Below are 13,083 nucleotides of genomic sequence, written 5' to 3'. Positions count from 1 at the left end.
ATAACTTCATGATGTTTTCACCTTTATTGCTATTTGTAATAGGACGACGTTTGCGTAACAGTATTTTTAAGCTATGCCTCGAAATGAAGGCACACGCTCCCTCTTGTCTATCGAGTTAGTCGTAATATTCTTGGGTGTTTATCAATTATGCAGTTGAATGCAAATACAAGATGCGATGCTGGATATTTATAGGGCTTATTCCATTAAGGGTTTTCATTTGATATTGGTTTATAACTTGAATCTTTGATTTGAATCTATTAATTGAGAAAATATATTTCTATGTAGATTGTGATTGAATATGAATCATAATAAAATTTATATTAAACACGCCCATTGTATACAGTATTTAAATTTAGAATTTAAAATAAAAATTAATATGTTGCAGAATGCGGAATAATCGCAGCGATTTCAGTATTTTTACAAATGCTGAGTTTCTTACCGATTCTTCTTCTTCGGTCTTCATTTTAACGATAATTAAAAAGAAAATTGTAAGTTTTTTTTTCATTTACAATAGTGACTATGAATTAAAGTCCTTGGTATCTTTTTCTTGAATAACTTTAAGTAATAGAAAAATGTAGTATCAGTAACAATACGTAATTACATTGACCTGCTGCACGCGATCGTTAACATTGAGGAATTTCAAATTTATAATATAATAAGAATTGGTAAACGAGGAAGCAATATATCTCTTAATAGTAAATCTAAATTGCTTTAAAATCCCGACGCGCAACTTCCTTAGATAACGTTAGTATACAACTAATTTCTATTTACGATTTTGAAATATGATTATAATTATAATTTATAAATCGTATGAGAAACTAACTCTTCGCTATTTCATCGCTTGGGCTTTGTGCTGAAATAAACGGAGAATTACTTTTAAATCTAATTAAAATTAAATAAATAACAATTACTGCATACGCTCCCAAAGCTCTTTATATTTTTTTCTATGACTTATAACGTTATCCTTTTCTAGGATATCTTTAGCATACATATTAACCATTTAACAAATTAGTTTGATAAAGATAAGACTGTTTCATTTTTTTTTGTCTGGACTTTTATTTGCTGTGCGTTATTACCTCTATAGTGTTAGCAGTGGGATCACTTCACGTCGGGGTCACCAGTTTGGAAGTGTGAAGAAAAGGGAGGATCCTCCGACCAGACGGATGTTGTGTCTGGCGGGCTAACGCCCCGACGGTTGTTGTCGGGATCTTGTGTATATAGTTATTCACTTTGAAAACTCTGATAGCGCGATGTAGCATGCGTCAGTTTTCTCTAATTACGTAGTTTGTCGACGTTCGTATTTCGCGCGATAGATGTCGCCACACCTCTTTTACTTCTATGTAGATTCCCTAAATAATTGATTATCTAAAAGCATATTTTAACTGGGGCAGGAAGCATCTTTCAAGCTGTGTTATGTTCTTGTGTTGAGTAGAGTGACCAGAGCTGTTGGATATAGGGTCGGCAACATGCTTGCGATGCTTCTGGTGATCCAGACTTCCTTACTACGAATATCTTACCATCAGGAGGTCCGTACGCTTGTTTATCGATCTAGTTATATAAGAAATATATATAATTATAAATCATATTGCATATTACATAGTAATAATGTTATTGTGTTGAAGGTTTTTTAGGATGACATGTCATGTGTCAATCCATTTCAACTGCTAGTCTGAATAGATGGGTTTTGGTTAACATTATATCATTAAATGAAACGAACGACGCATGTTTAATAATTAAACATGCATATTAAATGCGGTCACCAACCAACCTGCCCAGCGTGGTGACTATGGGAAAAACACATGAGTTCATTCCATTTTTGGCGCGAACTTATGGAGGCCTATGTCCAGCAGTGGACTGTAATAGGCTGAAATGATGATGATGATGATGATGATTAAATAATAATTATTATTATTTGTATGTTTTATACCATGAGTTACTAGTTGTCAATATTAAATACTTAAAAATTGAAGTTATGATGATTATGACAGCCAATGCGGCTTAAGAGATATAATACACAGTTGGTTTTCTATCGCTAGTAATTCTTTAAAGTTATTTTTAAGCTTAAATTTTGTAATAGGAATTGTAAAAAAATTCATATGTGTACATTCGTCAATTCTTTATAAAGCAATGTGGCGAATTACGCTTTAAAACATAACAGACAAAGAAACCCAAAAACACATTATTTTTATAATATAGTAAATACTCTTCTGTATTAATTACTAAAATTAGAAGAAAAGTTAGAAATTCTTCAACATCTTCAAAAGTACCTGGCCCGTCTTAATGAAATAAAGACTATATAGAATATTGAATGTCTGCTGGAGGAGACAATTAATACGGATTAGTACGGATACAGTAAGGCAGCGTCTGGCTGAACCAAATTTAAACTCATTAAGACCTGCAAATGACCAAAAGGAGAAAGACACCACAGAAACTCAACTTAAGGTTGGCGGATAATATATGCTACCCTACTTTGAGTAACGATCGCTATCAGTTATTTATGATACCAACCGGGACCGAGGGCTAAACGTGCTCTCCGAGACACGGTAAGTAGACCCAGAAAGACAGACACTCAAACCGGTAAGAAATGTTTGTACAAATACAAATGTCCATCCCGAGCGGGAATCGAACTCTCAAACCGTCGTTGTTTTAGACGACTACACGCACCACTACACCAGAGCAGTTACTCTAAAAAAAAATTAGAACTTAACTTCGAAGTCAATATAAATAAAAAAGTATGTAATGGTCTTAAAAAAAATGTCATTCATTCATTACAGCCTATACAGTCCACTGCTGGACATGGGCCTCCACAAGTTTACGTCAAAAATAACGTGAACTCATGTGTTTTGCCCATAGTCACCACGCTGGGCAGGCGGGTTGGTGACCGCAGTACTGGCTTTGTCGCACCAAAGACGCTGCTGCCCGTCTTCGGCCTGTGTATTTCAAAGCCAGCAGTTGGATGGCTATCCCGCCATCGGTCGGCTTCTTAAGTTCCAAGATGGTTGTGGAACCTTGTTATCCCTTAGTCGCCTCTTACGACACCCACGGGAAGAGAGGGGGTGGCTAAATTCTTTAGTGCCGTAGCCACACAGCACAAAAAAAAATGTAATAATAGTTAAAAGCTTGCTTCATTCCTTTTTCAGTCCGACGATCGTATTAGACAAAATGTTTCTTATTAGTTTAGTTCAAAGTTCCATGTATTCTGTTGTCGTGAGCTGTGCGATTACTTGGAAAATAATATATCGCAATAATATACTTAAGAGCCATTTCACAATTTTACGCTCTGCAAGTTTAGGTAAATTTGGTCGCATCGCGCGAGTCGTACGAGCCGCGCGACCTTTGTGCTAGTACGTATAGTGTGACAACCAAAAGACCATCGTGATCATTTTCTGATGTATAATAAAAATTATAACTATGGTATAAAATGTTTTTTACATAATTAATTTGTTAAAAATTTCAAATATGTTATATAACAACAGTCAATAAATTTAAAATAAAATAAAAAAATCAATTTTATGAAACAATTTTTTTAAATTGATTTAGTTTTTTCAGTTTACGAATGAATCTAATATTTACGATATGAATAAAAAAGCATTTAATGACATCGACACCGACAAACATATTAATTAACAAATAACAAGACAAACAGATTGAAATGCCTATTTGTATTGATAGTGTGAGAAAAGAAAATTAAATTATACATTTGTTTACAGAAATTATCATTATATTATTTTACAGTCATTTTCGTAATATGTTTATTTTATTTATATTTTATTATGAAAGTATCAAATGCGTTTTATCCGCTATAACAACAGGCGCTTGGCGCGTGTGAGCGAAAGAGACGGCTGCGCAGAATTTGGCGTGGACCTTACCTCTAAGAGCGCTAGCGCTCGACTGATTTACCGGGCTTGATGCGTGGCAATATATACTATCTTTTTATTATTTAATATAAAATGTATTAAAAATAATTACATCTTTTAATTATTTTTTTTGTATTCCTTAATGATGTAAGTTTACTTTGATGAAGATAGTTCGTTAAAATTTCTTAGTTTTCTAAGAGAAATATCGCATTTAAAATTGTACTTATTTGGAAAATATTCGTAACTTTTAAATTTTTTTTATCGTTTAATAGAGATACAAATGGAATAAAAATCTATGATAGTGGACAACAAAATTATATTCCACATATTATGATATTTTTTTAAAATGGTTTCAACGTAGAGGTTATTGAAAAGTAGGACTTCAAAGTATACATTGCGACCGTTTACCCAGGGAGGAGGCTGATGAAAAGGTTGATAATTTTATACACATAATATAAATCAAAATTCTGATATGACTATGGACTACAACAAAGGTTGCTCTATTATATTTCAAGAATATAAATTACATTATTGCATCCAACACTGAGATTAACGACGTCAAAATATTACAATTTCGCGGATTGTTACCGATTTTTGTGAAATGGCTCTTAATGGAATCCGATAAAATTGGATATGCCTACCACTTGACCGGACTTTGGTTGAATCGTGAAATTATTAGAAACACGTGTACGAATTTGTCACTTATCTGTCCTATGTTATGAGTTAGACGATTTCGCGCAGTTTTGCGTGTGTTAGTTTAATCATTACTGTTAATGTTTCTTAAAAAGTAATACCCCTTTATTCCAAAGCAGGTAAGTTTTTATGAATGAATAAAATAAAAATAAATAAAAGAAATTTTACATATGGATAGGTATCTACTAAGATTAAAAAAACAAATACATACCAAAGTATGGATAATACTATAAAAACTAAGATTTTTTAAGCAGTTTATGTACGTATTTGATTTGTATTTTATGTATTTAACGTAATTTGCGTTCTCGTGATTCAAACTAATAGTACTTATAAAGAGAAAATATTTGATTTTTGTTCGTTTGGAAGCTCAAGAACCATTAGTCCAATTTTAAAAATTCTTCTACCAATAGAATTCTGTATTACTTTGAGTAATATCGGCTATACTCTAACAGTCTAACGTGAGAAAACACAATAATAAGAATCGTTTGATCCACGTGGTCGAAATAACAGTGGACAGCTAGTAATTTATAAGGTTCTATACGCTGAAGCTTTCGATGCGTCTTGCAACAGGTTTATATTAAAGTATTTATAAGTGAGGGAAAAAATATTTATGACAATTTAATTATCTTAAATATTTTATTAGATAGTGTTAAAGTTTTATCAGTAACACCTTGAATTACTTTATATGAAACAATTTTAATCGTATGGGATTATTAATATAATTTATCCACTTATCAAACGGATTAGATAGATAAATAGACAAAAATAAATAGCAAGATGTTGACGATGTTAATAAAAAATTTGAAATAACAAACATACTTTAAAATAATTTTATCTTTTAATGACGTTTACATAATGATAACTATTCTTACTATAGTCATTTAGCGGAAAAGGAATGAAACTAACTTCTATAAGAGAACGTGTGTTTTAAACTTTTTTAAATCTTTTATTTATTACTAGGCTGTATGTACCCTGTAGGCTTTTATTATTATTATTATTTTTGGTCGTACCAACTCAGAAACCGTTATAAGCTCATGCACAACACTTTGCTGAAGACCATGACATGATCAATGCATAGTTTACGATTCTATAGAGGACATACAGACAAACGTTAATTTTTATATATGTATAGATGTATAGATTCTAATTCATTCTACGCTTTAATATTTGGCAAACGTTATTTTGACATATTTTTGTGGCGTAACTATTAAAATATTTAGGTGTCTTTAATAAACAAGTAAATCTAGCCTGTTGACGCCTCCAACACTCTAACTCCAAATGCTCGCCCGGCATTTCAAGCGTTCCTCAGCGCATGAATACAAAAGTGCCTCATAGCTGTGATCCTAAAAGATAAAAAAAAATTCAACTGTAACTACAAACGCGAATCGTTCCGTCGTAGTCTCATCTACTAGTTATATAAAACAAACATCGAAGTCAACTTTACAGAGACTCATTAACCCAGCGAGGTCAATAGTTTTATGACTGTCTTCATTGAAGGTTATGATCTAGAAACGAGATCGGGAACGTTATTTCACATAAAACCCAGCCCTAGACACTAGAGGCGTCGTAAATTGTTCCAGAATTGCCTTTTCCTGAATGTTGATTGCGTGCGCTCCTCGTTTCCGTCCATCATTTTTCAATCAGTATTATTTTTTGTTCGTCAAATGACTGGGCAGTTTCGACTTGCATTTTATATTGATTAAATATTGTTTTAAAAGGTGTTTGTGCTATAATAGTTGCGTTTATTAATACGGCTATTTTCATGGGTATTTTGATCGAAAAGTATATAATTTTGATCAAATGAATTTAGAAACTGCTGGACACGTTGTTGTTGTAGTTTATCTTGTACATAAGTTACTGATGGGCTTTAGCAACAAAAATGTTGATAATCTCTATTCCATCTTAAGTAATAAACTACCAGTTTTTATTTGACGGACGCTCTGGTGTAATGATACGTGTGCCGTGTTGGCGGCTCCTAAACACCGACGGTCGCGTGTTCGATTCCCGCTCGGTGTGGATATTTGTGTTTATGCCAATATTTATTTCCGGTCGGGTTGTTAGTCCTTGTCCCCGCCGTGTCTCAGAGAGAAGTTAAGCTGTCGGTCCCGGTTGTTATCATGTACACCTAATAGCGATCGTTACTCATACTAGGTAATATATCCGCTAACCCGCATTGGAGCAGCGTGGTGGATTAAGCTCTGATCCTTCTCCTACATGTGGAAAGAGACCTATGCCAAACAGTGGGATATAACAGGCTGACAGGTTTCATTTTACAGGTTGCGTATAAAAATTATGTTAAAAGAAATGGAGTTCGATGGTGAAAAGGAAATATATATGTCAGATAGCTGTATCAGCAACGACGATTATAGATAGGACCTGGGTGACCGAGCTTAGCTCGGTATTTTTAGTAAATCGTGTTTTTTGAAAATCATATTTAAATACGAATTACATATTGATAAAATATGAATAATATTTTTCGATTTTATTTTTTTTAGAAAAAAAAAGAAAAAAAAACGATAATCGATCTGGAAAACTTGAAGATTCGAACCATGATCTTTTCGGCCGAGCGCGATCGGCCGATTTCCCCTAAGCTATTACAACTTTATTGACAGATGCGAAATTTACCTTCTTATTCTAACGGTATTATAGCCATTTTTTCATTGCCTTAAAACAGGGATAAAACGACATTTTCTAAAAATGAATCCTAGCTAGGTTTATTTATCTCACCCGTAATCCCCTGCATACTAAATTTCATGAAAATCGTTGGAGCCGTTTCCGAGATTCAGATTATATAGATATATATATACAAGAATTGCTCGTTTAATAGTATAAGATTTTATTTTTTTGTATTAATTGCATTTTTATCAAGTATTTAATTGGATTTTAATTTATTAACTAGGTTTTAAATTGATTTATTGATTTTAATTTATTTTATTTTTAATGAAAATGACTAAAGTGATGAAATTATTATAGTTTTTATTAATATAGATTGTGTAATTTGACTATGTATTGTGAATTTTAGTAATAATTTAGTTTTGTTTTGTTAAATGAAATAATGGAATTGAATGTGATGTCAATTTTTGTATTTTTATCTTCATATGACACGTATTTAATACGACAACAACACTAACGCATTAGGATAATATCATGTAATGTTAGATGTAAGATGATGGAATAAATAAATAAGTACCAAAGACTACAAAGGCCCATAGAGAAACAGTGTACTTGATATTTTGAAATATACAAAAACGATGTGATAAAAAAAAATTCAAGATCAGTTACTAAGATTATTCTGATAACTAAGTTTGACCTAAATAACGAAGTCAAGTGCTATATATTTCGCACTCAAGATGTCAGTCATCTACTTAAAAAATCCGAGCTAAAAGCTGATAAACCCTGTTTTTATTACAAAATACTCAAGTACTTCACATCAGCCACACATTTCGAGATAAGATAATTTACTTATTTCTTTTATAAAAAAAAAAGTTTCTAAGAAAAATTTTAATGCTTTTTTTTATAAAGTTTTATTGACAAAAGATTTTTTACATACAATCTTTTTACTTAACTCAGTATTGTAACCAAAAACGTGTGATACATATTTCTTTACTTTCCTGAACTCTCTTTACTTAATTACAATCCTCTCTCATTCCAGGGTGGCTTTGAGAAACGAATATAAAATTAAAACTATCACAACTTTGCAATTTAAGTTTTCTAAAATGAAATTAAATATCACTGTCCGGTTAGTTGTAGTGTTATTTATTACTGTTTAGTAATAATATGTTTTAAAAATATTTCAGTGTCCATTTGCGGTCCAATTAGCTTGACTCCGTACATTTATGGTTTTATTTCAAATCTCGCGACAGTTTTTGCCACTACGTTTAGGTAACTCATACGAGTACTTATAATATTCATAAAACACATTCTGTTCTTATTTAACATTTTGATATATGTATTTTAATTAGGTCTCATTATAAATCGCGAAATAGCGAAAATCAAAATAAAAGCGAAAATCTATTAAAATCGCTCTAGCGAAAGAATCTTTTGGTTCGATTTCATTTGTCTATTTTTCGTCTTCTCGGTTAATTTAGTAACGCTAATTTCGAATCACGATCCGATACCTGTCAAATGCAAATAAAAAAAATTATATAATTCTAAAATATCGAGTGATCAGCGAGTTGATAATGATAATAAATAAACATACGTACAAGCTATAGTATATATTATTGTAGTCTTCAATTGGTCACTTAATAATCCTGTTCATACTGTTATTACTGCAAATTTAGACTTGAAATGCATTGCAGGAGACGTTAGATAGATGGCGAGCGCAGCTGAACAGGCAATTTCGTCTCAAGTGACTCTTCCTGAGGGCCATCAACCTTGAAGGTTAGCCTTAGTATTGCCATTTGCAGTCTAGTCTACGCTTTGTCCGTGACATTGATGTGCTCTCTAACTGATACTAACAACTACATGTCTGTTATGGTTAAAATCAGTTTATTTATAAAACGGGATATTCGCCATGTTGTGTGCACAATGCACTATAATTTGGAAGGAAACCAAATTATTTCTGTAATTTACAAAATCAAAACATGCTTTGTACTTTTACCTAAGTTGCTCGTTAATGGGCTATATAGCTACAATTGTAATTAAAAACTACCGCCAACAATAGTAAGCTTAAACTCTTAATTAATCATTAACTAAGTTCACCCTTTTAGCCCTTCTTTCATTAATCAATTTTAAAATATCGTTGAAAACTTTCATAAGATATTAAAAATATAGTTTCTTAGCAGCGATTAGCGTGTTTACATTTTGCCGTCAGTGCAGTTTTTTTTTTTGCATTTATGAAAAAATTATAACATGAAGATACTTGAAACGTCCATGACTGAGCGTCTAAGAAGGTTATTTTGGTGAATTTTTTGCCATCGCCTTTGTCATAAAATACGCTATAGTAAATTTTACATATTTATGAAATATAAAAGATTTCTACCACAACTAGTATTTTAATACCTTTCATTATGAGTAGAAATATTTTTATTTTAAACGAATCATTTTAAAACAGTTATTTTTTTTCTTTGGCTTTTAATTTCGTAATATTTGTACTCACAGTGTAAATAGTATTATTTCCCTTGATAAGAGATACAAAAAACTGAGACGATAAGAACATCTCGTGAAGTTTTAACTATCAATGTCTGTACATAAGATAACAGTATCAAGCTATGTTGTAACACAGCGAGAGCTCAATTACTTAATCGTGAAAGAGTAGCGTCCGATGAGAAAACAATAAAAAATACAATATAGCGGTCTGTAACCGCAGCATAAGAAGTAACTGACTGAAGCTTATTCGTTACAATCTATAAAACAAACAAATACAAACAGACAATTGAAGCCCTTAAACCATTTGGATAAAGAATATTTTAGGTTGCATAGATTTGAACTCGTTTTTCCCGCGTATTGATTGGCCTTGCACGAAGTCTTATTCAATGACTTACTGATCATAAGATTGCGGTTCAGAAATCTAACATAACGGGACTGCAGGGATGAACTAAATTCCAACTTTAAATATAAATTCCTAGCATACCATCGAAGAGAATAATGACATGATCACATTTCATTGATAACCATAAGAATGACGATAAATTAGAACATTCTCTGTTATTCTAGTAAGCACTCATTAACTCTATCAGCCATTAATCTAAAAGAATGAATGAACACTAACTCTATCAAACACTAAATTATTCTGACTATTTAGGTATCACTAAAACACTAGAACGACCTCAATAAAAAAAACTAGTGTGCTTTAGACCACACGACTGGAGTACAACATCTTTAGCTCCATTTAACTTTTATCTCTCTCTCAACTTCCGTTCGCCTCGCCCGATCAATCTTTTCGTAACGTTCTCATCACGCATTTACCAGCTTATTCCAAGTCAAGCGTGCTTAAAGAATTTTTACTTCGAAAATATCGTATTTTCTATTTGATGTTTTATTTCGTAAATATCTACCTATTAACAACGTGATGCAGGAAATATGTAATTAAATACATGTAATACATAATAATCGCGTACAAAAATTATTTAGCGTTTCATCACATCTGTGATTTTTTTTTATATATTTGAATGCTAATAAATTAAAGATTATCTACTTAGAAAGAGTATTTACTTAGTAAAAGTCACGACCTTAATTAACGGGTCTGAAAAGGTTATCGGTATTTTAGAAGCCCTTTTTCGGTAAGTAACTAAAATTAAGTAGGGTTATAAAGTACTTAAGTCTTATCTCACTTAATTAAAAACAATAAAAAGGGGTAACATCAATATGAAAATGTATCACAAGGTATAAAGGAGTAGTTAGCAAATATAATTTCAATCCATAAAATCCATAATACTTTCACACATCGAAGATCCTATTTAAGTTCTTTACTGGATATGTTTTCTACTAAGGAAAGAAATCTTAATATAACTATGACAAGAAATTAGTGGTGGTACACAAAATACCAAAAGGAAAAAAATCTTAACAAATAATCAAACACAAAAATCCTAACTGTCAACATAATGTCACATACCTACTGTTAGTAGCTTCTTGTTCGATCAGGAAAAGTATAACATTATTATTCTTGCAATAATTTATTTTTACAAAATTATAATTTCCAAAAAGAAACTCTTCCATCGAAGTATAACTTCGTCTAGCCCTTCTGAACAGTCTCATTTGTCGTTGTGCGACATGTCTCAACAAGTCCTGAGTTGTTTTATCCTTAGTTTAGTTTACACGATTAACGGCTGTCCTGATAACATGAACTTATCTGGACTTGTTCATTGTATTTATTGTGGTGGAACTTGTTGGACGAACTGTTTATTAGAGTACTTTGTTTTATTTACTACTTAACCCTTCTAAGTTCCTAATGCTAAGGGATAAAGATGCTAGATACTTTCATCTAACTGACATGTATTTCGATGTTGGTGTTAGGAGGAATAATATTTTCACTATAAAACTTGTAACGATACGATATTTGATATCATATGATCTTTAAAATACTTACTTGATTTTTGTTTGTCAATCTTAAGTAAAAGGTATTAACATATGAAATATTCATGTTAATACATTAATAAATTTTGTTTTAATTATTATCATGTCTAAGAAACGATTTTAAAAATTCATACGTACGATTTTATACATTTTCTTTAGCTCAATGACTAATAAAATACTTGTAAAGATTAATATACACTCCCGTGACCATGTTCCTGTAAAATATCCGAAACGTCGGACTTTTAAAAAACTTAATAAACCCCAATCAAATCCGAAAAAGTTGTTTCATCATAAGATTAATATAGTTTTAAATTAGATACATTGTTGCATATATAAAATATTTTCCAGATTTTTTTTTTTACAAATTCTTGAAATAATTAGATGATAAATTGCGTTATTATTAGATAATTCACAATTCCGGCTTAAATATGATTCGTTAAGTTTTTATTATTAAGAATTAAATTAGTTTTAACTTTACAAATTAACAAAAAACAAATAATTCGTTTTACTAATTATAAGTAGGTACGAATATTTTTGAGTGAAACTAAAGTACGATTTTATTAATTCTGACTGAATTTATAGTTTTCCAGAATCGAATTAATTATTTAAAAAAAAATAAAGTAATAAATTTGAGTAAAATTTAAAAATAAAAATAAAATGAACCATATAATTAAAACTTCATAATGTTGATCCAAAATTTCGTACTTACCTAAGTACACTACTTTTTCTTCAAGTAGCAACACCAATTTTATTGACCGAGCGTAAAATGTAAAAGTCGAAGTAGGTCAAATTTAATCCAGTTGTTTTCGTTTTAAGGCTTCATCGGCAGTTACGCATCCACAACATAACGACTATTACTTACAATTATTTAGAATACGATCAAATTAATTGTACTACATCTGCATCTGCTGACTCGCTGTGGAATGTAGGCATTCTTCGGAAATGATCATTACCTCAGTGCGCTGACATGCGGCTAGAGATGACAAATAAATTCAAACAAAATTAAACCATATGTCTTTAAAGATAGAGTTACACTTTGTCTTAACTCAATTGAGGCTCGTATTTCTGTGGTAGGTTTATAACAAGCTTAAACACTATTGCGGTCACGCATCCTTTGATCGAGGAAACGGTCAAGCGTATCCAGTTATCCGAGTTTTTTGCAGACATTCGTATGTTCGTACTTGATCCGGATAATGTGGAACGATTTAGTAAAGTTATAAATAATACCAATAACGAGGTATCTTTATATGGTGATTTAGTTTGTTTACATTGCTACTTTTTTCTTCGTCTACGATTTATTCATTTTCTAACCTTAAGCTTATAGTGTAACAAGTAAACGATCAGTAATAAAACTAAAAATCGGAATAACAAAAGCATGGGCACTTTAAGCCTGTGGACATAACTTTATTTATAAAAAAAAAAAAAAAAAAACCTTAAGCTTATACATTTTAAGCTCTTACTTTCATATAAACAGAGGCCTTTGTCTAGCAATGGAATATTTATTGGCTGTTACAAA

Source organism: Melitaea cinxia, chromosome 4 (genome assembly GCF_905220565.1).
Source record: "Melitaea cinxia chromosome 4, ilMelCinx1.1, whole genome shotgun sequence".
In the NCBI taxonomy this organism is placed as follows: Eukaryota; Metazoa; Arthropoda; class Insecta; order Lepidoptera; family Nymphalidae; genus Melitaea; species Melitaea cinxia.
This window is presented reverse-complemented; position numbering follows the sequence as displayed.